We start from the raw sequence: 9,822 nt of genomic DNA on the forward strand, positions 1-9,822 counted from the left end.
TGCTGAGTGATTTGTGTTTATAATTTGGATATTTTAACATTTAAAAATATCATTTATCTGGTTGCCCAAGGTGATGGGGGTTGGGAGGGCAGGTGAAAAAGGTGAAGGGATTGAGAAGTACAAATTGGTAATTACAGAATAGTCCCAGGGATGTAAGTACAGCCTAGGGACTACAGTCAATAGTATTATAATAACTGTGTATGGTGCCAGGTGGGTACTGGAAACATCAGGGGGAACACTTTGTGAAGTGTATGATTGTACAACCTGAAACTAAGACAGAACAAGACTGAGTGTAAACTGTAATTGAAATAAAAATATATACTATATTAAAATATCATTTATCACGTTATAGTAGTAATTTGTGTTCATTGAACACAATTCTGAAAATGAAAATAGAAAATAAACCCTTCTCTATTCTCACCAACCAGAAATAATTTTTATTAATATCTTGGCATCATTTTCACTTCAGATAGATGTCTCTCCTGCCTTTTCCCCAACTTGTAGTCACACTGAATGCAATGTTTTATGATCTCTTTTATTTGCTTACTATAATGTAATGTAAAGCTTTTCCCTGTGCTATTACATATCTTTAAAATATGATTGTGGCAGATTCTTCTAGCCATTCACTGAAATCCATTTGCTCCTTCTTGGGCATACACTAGACTACAGTTCCAGACCTCCCTTGCCATGGGGTGTAGCCAATGGAATATGAGTGAACGTGATCTGTGCTATTCTTGAGCCACTGCTTTTAAGAGGCAGGTGTGTTTCCTTTATGTTATCTGTTCCCCCTTCTAACAAGATGCAAATGATAACAAGGCCCTAGGGAATTTCAAATGCACAGAATAAAAGAACCATAAAATTTTCAATAATCGTGTATTTATTGAATACAATGTGGGTGAGAATAAACACCTATTGTGTTTGAACTATTTATATATTTTTGGGTCTGCTTGCTATAGCAGTTTCCCCATCCTATTTTTCATCCTGTAGGTGTACCATAATTTTTTAAAGAAATGCTTATTAGACAACAGTAGGCTGTAGAAAATGGCCTGCAATGAATGAATCATTTCTTCCTGTGTCTGCACCTCTTTGCAATATGTCCTTACTGCTTCCCCAACAAGATCTAGAGTCTTTTCCTCCATTTCTTAAATCTGGGATACCCATATGAGTTGTTTAGACCAACATAATGTGATGGAAGTGCATCCAGGGACTTCTGAATCCAGACTTTAAGAGGACTTGTAGCATCTGCTTTTGCTCAAGGTGGATCCCAGCTGCCATGTAAAGAACTCTAGGTTATTCTATTGATGAGAGTGTCTGTATGGGGAGATAGATCCTAGAGAAAGAAATACCAGCTGGAGAGTAAAGCCATATAAAGGAGAACGAAGGCCCCAGACATATGTGTGAACCCAGCTAATGCCATGAAAAGAGGGAGACCCAGCCACCCAAGCTCACCTGCAGCCATTTGAGTCATCCCAGAAGGAGAGCCAGACTTGTGAGTGCCATCTCTCAGCCTGCCGGGATCAGTGCAACGCAATGAAACTACAAGCACACGCTGCTTGGAGTGAGGGGGAGCTTTGCAAGGTAGCAAATGCTCCAGATCTTAGGAGGCAGTCCCATTTATTTGCAGATTGGTACTCCCAGGTTACAAGTGGATTTATGTAAATTATTTCCTTGTGATGGCATCTCTGTAAACTATACAGCCTAGTTTTGTCTCTTGCTTTTTACTGCGGAAAGAGACTTTGAAACTAAAAGATAACAAACAGACATTCTTGAGTCCTAGGACCCATTATTCCACCCGTGCAAACCTTATCTTATTCACATGCAAATGAAGCACTCAATTGCACCTAGGCTGGCCAGATAGTGAGAATACGTTAACACAAGGTTACAAATCGTCCATCTTCCAATCCCCCAACCCCACATGTGAGTGAGAACATTTTGCATCCGCTAGATCCAGTCAAACCCCAACTAACATCATACGGAAGAGAAACAAGCGGTCCCTGCAGAGCCCTGCCTAAACTCCTGATCCACAGAACTGTAAGCAATAAAATGATTATTATTTTAAGCCACTAAGCTGTTGATGGTTAACCCGCAATAGATAACTGATACATGGATTTATCATTTATATGTTCCCCAAATTTTGTTACTGTGGGTGATAGTGATGATTTTCTTTCTCATCTATTAAAGTAGTCCGTGTATTTAAGTCTAGAAATTGAGTAAGAAGTCATGTCTATCTATTTTGGTGCTCAAATTAGGTTTATGGCCCCTGTTATATGGATGGAGTATAGTTTGCAACATATTCAAGTCCTACAGACACTGTGATCAATTAGCCATTACTAAAGATCCATGCTAGTCAAAACAATGTTGTCCCTATTGCTCATTGTAGTAAAGTCAGCAATCTTGTCTCTTATAGTTAATTGCTGTCATTTGGTCTTTGTCATTGTGGAATCCCATCATCTCCATTGAAATCAGTGAGCCAATTTCAACAGTTGGTATCCTCTACCATCACCCTAGCCTACAGAAGACAGCCATCATAGAACTCTGTGACAATACATGTGTTCCCTCATTAATGTATTTCCCAGTGCCTCAGTGGAGAGAGTGACCTCTCAGAGGGCACAGTTGGGGCAGGGAGGTGGATGGGTGTGCAGACTCCAGATTATATATTCCCTCCATCATTCCAACCTCCCTGAGCCTTTGGATTCCTTCTTCCACATCATGCCAGGAAAATACTACCATCTTACCTTCACTGAATACAGGCTTTGCTGAGTTTGAGTGTCAATCAACAAAGAAAACTGTTAGACACACTTCTAACTGCGAGAATCTCTAGTAACTCATATGATGACCCACACAGAAAGATTTGGTATAACCCAGTTTTTAGAATTCCATCCTCTTTAGTCCAATAACCTTAAGATCCACTATTCCTAAAGTTTCTGTTGATAAAAATGAACAACATTTTAGAGTATAAACCATCTCCATGTCAGTCTTTGTACTTGTCCCCCTGGAACAAACTGAGATCTGACTCGAGTTTCAGCTCTGAGGTGATGAGCAGTGGTTGGGGTGGGTCTTGAGGTTATTCAGGGTCTTCACACAAGTCTCCTCAGGCAAAAGAAGGCAGGCTATGCCAAGATTTTCACCTTTTCCCAAGCCAAACTAGATAATTCCTATTCCAAGTCTCTGAATCCTTCTTACCAATCAGTGCCCTAATTTTCACATGCAAGACGTGCCGTTTATGAATTCAATTTAGGTTGGAATTCTGAAACCCATAGAATTAAATTTTGGGTCAAGGTCAGCCCTGCAGCTACAAGAAATAAGTAATTATTTTAGGGCCGCATGAAGCTCTCTGATTCCCTATGACTCAAGCCAAGAGTTAAAGATCTGAGCTTGTCACTTTTGGTAGGTTCTCCGGTGCACTCAGAAACTTCATTGCTACTTCTGGTAGCAGAGTAGTGATCTGGTTTCCATGGGGCTTCAGGAAGCATTTCATCACAGTCAACCTCAGATGATTAAGCACGATGGAAAGGAGATCACTACCGTGTTCAAAGCTAGGGACATGGCCAAACCAACCTCAGAATCCCATTTAGAAGGGCTGTTTTCTAGGACTACTTCTTGCTCCAAGTATCATATCAGTCAGAATCCATTCATAAAACAGAATCATACTAAGTATCTCACCAGAGAAAAGTTAATGTAAGGAATTGGTTAAATAGATGTTTAAGAACTGAAAAGAACACATGTGACACTGAAGTAACACCGAGATCACTGCAGAAAACAGTTCCATACAACCCCTGGAGCTGGGGGAACAAGGGATAGAGTTTGGGACTGTTAGAACTTTGACTTTTGGAGGAAGGGATCTACAGAATTGGGACCCAGATCTTTGAGGGCAGAACGCCATCCAGTTGCTGCTAGTACCTCTGAGGGGTCAACTGGTTCTGTGAGTGTGTCAAAAAGAATTCAGGACTAGAACCAACTGTCATTACCTGAGATGAAGAACTGTTGAGAGGCAACACCCCTAACAAGAGAGCAAAAAAGAAGGAACAAGGCCCTTATTTCTTCTCCTGCTGTCCAATCTCCCTCTACTGGTCCATATTGGTATAACTACCAGCTGGCAAAGACCATGTGGTTTTGCAGAGTCCAGCCACAAAATCACAGAGCAATGTACAGAAGGGTGGGATTGAGGCTGAGACCATAGCTGGATGGGCCAGAAGTACTTGTCTCTGAATTTTTTGTCGTGTGCACACACACACACACACACTCCTAAGACGGTGGTACACACTGTTTTGACATTAAAAATATTTTTTTCTCGTTATAATAGCAATGTGTATTTCTTTCTTTCCTTTAAATAGAAAACACAAATCCATTCATAGAAGAAAAAAGATTCAGTCTACTGGTGAAAAGAATCTTGTTAACACTTTCATTTAGATCCTTCCAGATCTTTTTCTCAATGTGCATTTTTTTCATGGAATCACATTATCTATATAGTTTTCTAAACTGCTTTTAAAAATGCTTTAGTGTAGCCCTGGCCGGTTTGGCTCAGCGGTTAGAGCATCAGCCTGCAGTCCAGATAGACCCGGGTTCAGTTCCCGCTAAGGGCATGTACCTTGGTTGCAGTTTGTCCCAGGCCCTGGTTAGGTCGTGTGGGTGGCAGCCATTCGATATGTCCCTTTCACGTCAATGTTTCTCTCTCTCTCTCTCCCTCCCTCCCTCCCTCCCTCCCTCCCTTCCTCCCTCCCTCCCTCCCACTCTATCTGAACAAAATATCAAAAAATGTCCTAGGGTGAGGATAAAAACAAAAAAAATGCTTTAGTGTATCACTCAAAATTGCTCACATCAATACAATACAATACAAAATTGCTCACATCAATACATACTGCCTTATTTACAACGGTGGGTTCCAAACTATTCTTAGGAAGTGTCATATGAGCAACCTCCAGGAGCCTGGGTAGGGAGGCCTTAATGGGAGGACCCTGTGTTCTACCATGCACCACAATTCTGCTTTTACTTATTTTTGTTTTAATCCTCACCTGAGGACACAGTGAGAGACAGAGAGAGAAACATGGATATGAGAGAGAAACATTGGTCAGTTGGCTCCCGTACATGTCCCAACTGGGGATCAAACCCACAATCCAGGTATGTACCCTGACCTGGAATCAAACCCATAACCTTTCAGTGAACAGGATGATGCTTAAGCAACTGAACTACTCTGGCTGGGATACTTGGTTTTTAAAAATATATTTGATTTCTATGTATGATTTTGTTGGGGAGAAGAATTCTACTGCCAAAATATTAGAAAACAACAGATTCGCTGTGTGACTAGAATGTCATTTTCCATTTTCATGATGATAACAACAAAGCATGGCTTCCTATCTAAAACTGTGTCTTAACTCTAGTAACATGGGACAGCATGGTTTCACTCTTTGGCTATTTGACAGTACCTTAAAATTATTTTAATCTATGTTTCTTGAATTACTAATGAGATAGACAAGGTTTTATATCTTTTTTTTTGTTTAATCCTCACCTGAGGATATTCTTCCATTATCTTCAGATAGAGTGGGAGAGAAGAAGAGAAAGAGAGAGAGACAGAAACATCAATGTGAGAGAGACACATTGACTAGTTGCCTCCCACATGACCCTGACCAGGGCCAGGGACTGAGCCACAACCAAGGTATGTGCCCTTGACCCTAAGTGAACCTGAGACTCTTTAGTTCACTGGCTGACGCTCTAATTGCTTAGCCAAACCGGCCAGGATAACAAGGTTTTATATTTTTAATGGCCATTTGTGTCTGTGGCAGTCTTTCTTTGAAGAGCAGAAAATTTTTAAAAATGTTTTCTTTATTGATTTACAGAGAAAGAGGAAGGGAGAGGGAGAGAGAGATAGAAACATCGATGAGAGAGAACACTGATTGGCTACCTCCAGTATGGTCCCCAGTGGGGATCTGGCCTACAACCTGGGCTTGTGACCTGACCAGGAATTGAACTGGTGACCTCTTGGTGCACCGGTCGATGCTCAACCACTGAGCCACACTGGCTAGACAGACCAGATCAGAAAATTTAAAGTGTGACCCTAAAACTTTACTTTCTCTTTAATGTATATAGCCCATGGCATTTCCACATCCCCCAGCTCAAGAAAGCTCTGATTTCCACTAGTCACTCCCCACTAGGAACCTACACTCTTGATCACAAATCCTCCTCCACTGACAACATAGAAGCTTTCTTTTCTGGGGCTCTCTCATCTACCCATTACCCCACCCCAAACAGATCCATATCTAAAGCTCTCTTTATTTTTCTTCCTGGCTCAGAGAAAAAAGACTTTTCAAAATTTAAGTCAATCCCTCTACCTAAGCACTTGGTCCCTTTGCTGCTTATCTTGTCTGGGACCTGGCATGATGCCTGGCAAACAGCTGATGGGCCAAAACTCCGCTGAATAAATAATGGGTCTTGCTCCATAAATTCCCTCCCTTTTATCTCTTTAGTATGTCCATGCTCTCTCTCTCCCTCTTTTCCCTTAGCCTACATGTGTGATCAAATAATTTTCTGTCTGTGATGGTCAGTTCTGTGTCAATTTGGCCAGGCTCTAGTACCCAGTTATTCAATTACATTGTGGTCTAGGTGTTGCTGTAAAGGTATTCTGTAGATGCAATTATTAGCTACAATCAGTTTACTTTATATGTAAAGGAGATTATCGGGGTAATCTGGGTGAGCCTGATCTAGTCAGTTTCAAAGTTCTGGAAAACAGAACTGAGGCTTTCCTGAAGACAGGGAGGAGGAAGAAGAAATCCCACCAGTGGACTGTGGCTTCAGCTTCTGCCTGAGACTTTCCAGCCTGCCCTTCCAGATGGTCTTCCCTATAGATTTCAGACTTGACTATCCAGCCCCAACAATCATATAAGCCAATTTCTTTCAATAATCCCTTAGAAATGATATATATCTCCTACTGGTTCTGTTTGACTGGTGGAACCCTCACTATCCTTAAAATGAAAACAAAACAAAACAATACCCTGCATATTGCTCTTACAATATAAACGCTGTCTTTCCTTCTCATCTGAGCTTTAAAAACCTCCTATATTCACCATCTCTACTTCCTCTCTTTGCAATCACCCTCTGAGTTATTGTTTCATTTGTTCATCTGGTAAATGGAACATATTCTTGTGGACATCCAATGGGCAGTCTCAAATTCAGTATATCAAAAGTTATCACATTATCCCTGCCTAAATCCATTCTTTTGAATGCTGTCTTTCAAACTCAAGGTGAAAATCTGGAAGTCATACTAGATAACTAAATTTCTAAATACCAGACATCTAAATAAGTCACACTGTCCATCTTCAGTGCTAGTGCTTAAATTCAGGCCCTTGTGATATCTTGCCTCAGCTTTTGTAATAGACTACCTTACCTACCAGCCTCATCTTTAAATTTGTTCTCCAGCATGCTCCTCTTTTGATGCAAGGTGACTGAAGTTGCCCCGCCTAAGGCTCAGTGACTCCTCTGTCACCTACAGCAAGGGGTCCCCAACACTGACCACCATCCCAATGAGTTTTAAAAAAACAAACAAACGAATACAGATACTCAGATGTAATGAATACCAATTTCCAAAGTGGGGCCTGAAAAACTATTTTTAAAAGCTTTCGAGGTAATTCTGATCAGCCAGGTTTGGGAACCACCAGTCTTCCCATGGTCTGACATCACAACTCTCAGCTTCATCCCTCAGCACACATCATGCTCCAGCAATACTGATCCAACATTAGTGAGTCTTCCAACCCATGTTGATGAACACTTCTCTGTCCTTCTTTCCTTATCTGCCTGGGAAAATCCTATTCATCCTCCAAAGATTATTCAAGTGTCAACTAGTCTCTTACTCAGCCAGTGAATACCAATAAACACATGAAACTGTACACATTAAATATGTGCAGTTCTTTGTATATCAATTACACCTCAATAAAACTTAAAATTTACTGAGGTCCTACTATATGCCAGGCTCTGAGCAAAGCATTGAGATATAAAGATCAGTAAGCTATATTGATAGTCCTGCCTTCAGCAAACTCTCATGCCATTGGAGAAGGAGACATACAAATATACAAATTAGTACAATAAAGTGAAGTAAATTTCGTGAGAGTCTGTGGTAGACTGACTAATGTCTTCCCCACCACCAATAATGTCCACATCCTAATCCCCAGAACCTGTGACTATATTACTTTACATTGCAAAACAGATTTTGTAGATATGATTAAGCTTAAGATTCTGAGATGGGGAGATTATCCTATTATTTTGGTGGGCTCAATGTAATCACTAGGGTCCTTTTAAGAGGGAGGCAGGCAGGAGGATGAGACAGAGAGTGAAGGGAGACTGGAAGATACTGTGCTACTGACTTTGAAAATGGAAGATGGAGACATGAACCATAAAATGCAGGTGGCCTCTAGAAGCTGGGAAAAGCAAGGAAGTGAATTCTCCACCACAGCCCCCCAGAAGGAGCCAGCCCTGCTGACTTTAGTCCATTGAGATTGATTTTGGACTTCTGACATTCAGAAATGTAATATAATGATTGTACTTTAGTTTTAAGTGACTATGTTTGTAGTAATTTCTTACAGCACCAACAGGAAGTGAATACAAAGGCCAACAACACATTATAGCAGTACATAAAGTGGTTATGAAGCGGGGAAGGAATGTTCAGGAAGAATTACTCAGAGATGATGCACCAGAGCTGAGGAAGGGAGACTGTGTTTCAGGAGGATGGTCCAGGTGGAGAAGTGAGTGAGTACAAGGCACACGTGGAACATGTATTAAACATATCTAATATTTAATACAAGTAGCACTGCCTTATTGAAATACTTCACCTCCTATTGGAGATTATATCCCTGCTCTAAACCTCACCAGAACTCTCCTGCGAGAGGCTGCTAACTGTCAACTACCTCTTCCAGAACCCGAACCTAGAACAGAGGATAGTCTAGCTGGAAAGGAAGTCCTGGTCCACCAGTTCTCAGACAAGCTTCAGCCTTGGTGGACCGGACCTCACGTAGTCATCTGCAGCATACCAGCAGCTGTGAGGGTGTGTGGACTCCCTCCCTGGATCCACCGGACAAAGGTCAAGGCAGTCCCGTAGGAACATCAGGCCACCTGGAAAGCAGAGGTGACCTCTCCCACCTCTCTCAGGCTCACTCGAATACCTAAGGGAAACTCTATCTAGCTCTCAGTTTCAAAATGCTCTTTTTATTATGAAAATTCGAATTCCTATTTGCCTACTTTCACTCCCATGCCGAAAGGCTACTGCAACTATATGGCAAAATAACTCCATTTTCCAAACTGCAAGTGCTGTAGGACGTCAAATCTTCAAATCCTCTCATATTTCCCAATGAGTCTGCCACCAATAACCTTCCCTTGGGAAGACTCCTTACCTCATAGGCACCCCAGCCAACTGATCCGACATTATTTACAATCCACCTATTCTGAGGAAAAATTTGACCCGAATCCTCATCTAGTTATCTCTATTCAAACCAAGACAAATCCCACCACTTGTGTGCATCTCCCCCAGGCTATTCTAGCCACCAATCTTCTATTCCCCATCATAAACCCAGGGGACAGGCATTCTTGCACTCCACCTTATTTACTAGGGATGGGCAGCACCCAAACACTTTTATGTCGCTTCCAATATAATGGCTACATGACAATCTTTAACACCTCCAACCCTAGACACGTTGTACTCAACCAAACATACCAAGCAGGCACCACGTATAATATCTCTCATTATAACCTTACAGGGGGTACCTGCAATCTAACTATGCATGATGTGTCTAACCCCTGCAATGAGAGTTTATATGTGCAAGCTCAGAGGGACTTAAAGCA

The sequence above is a fragment of the Molossus molossus genome, unplaced genomic scaffold (assembly GCF_014108415.1).
Source record: "Molossus molossus isolate mMolMol1 unplaced genomic scaffold, mMolMol1.p scaffold_m16_p_5, whole genome shotgun sequence".
In the NCBI taxonomy this organism is placed as follows: Eukaryota; Metazoa; Chordata; class Mammalia; order Chiroptera; family Molossidae; genus Molossus; species Molossus molossus.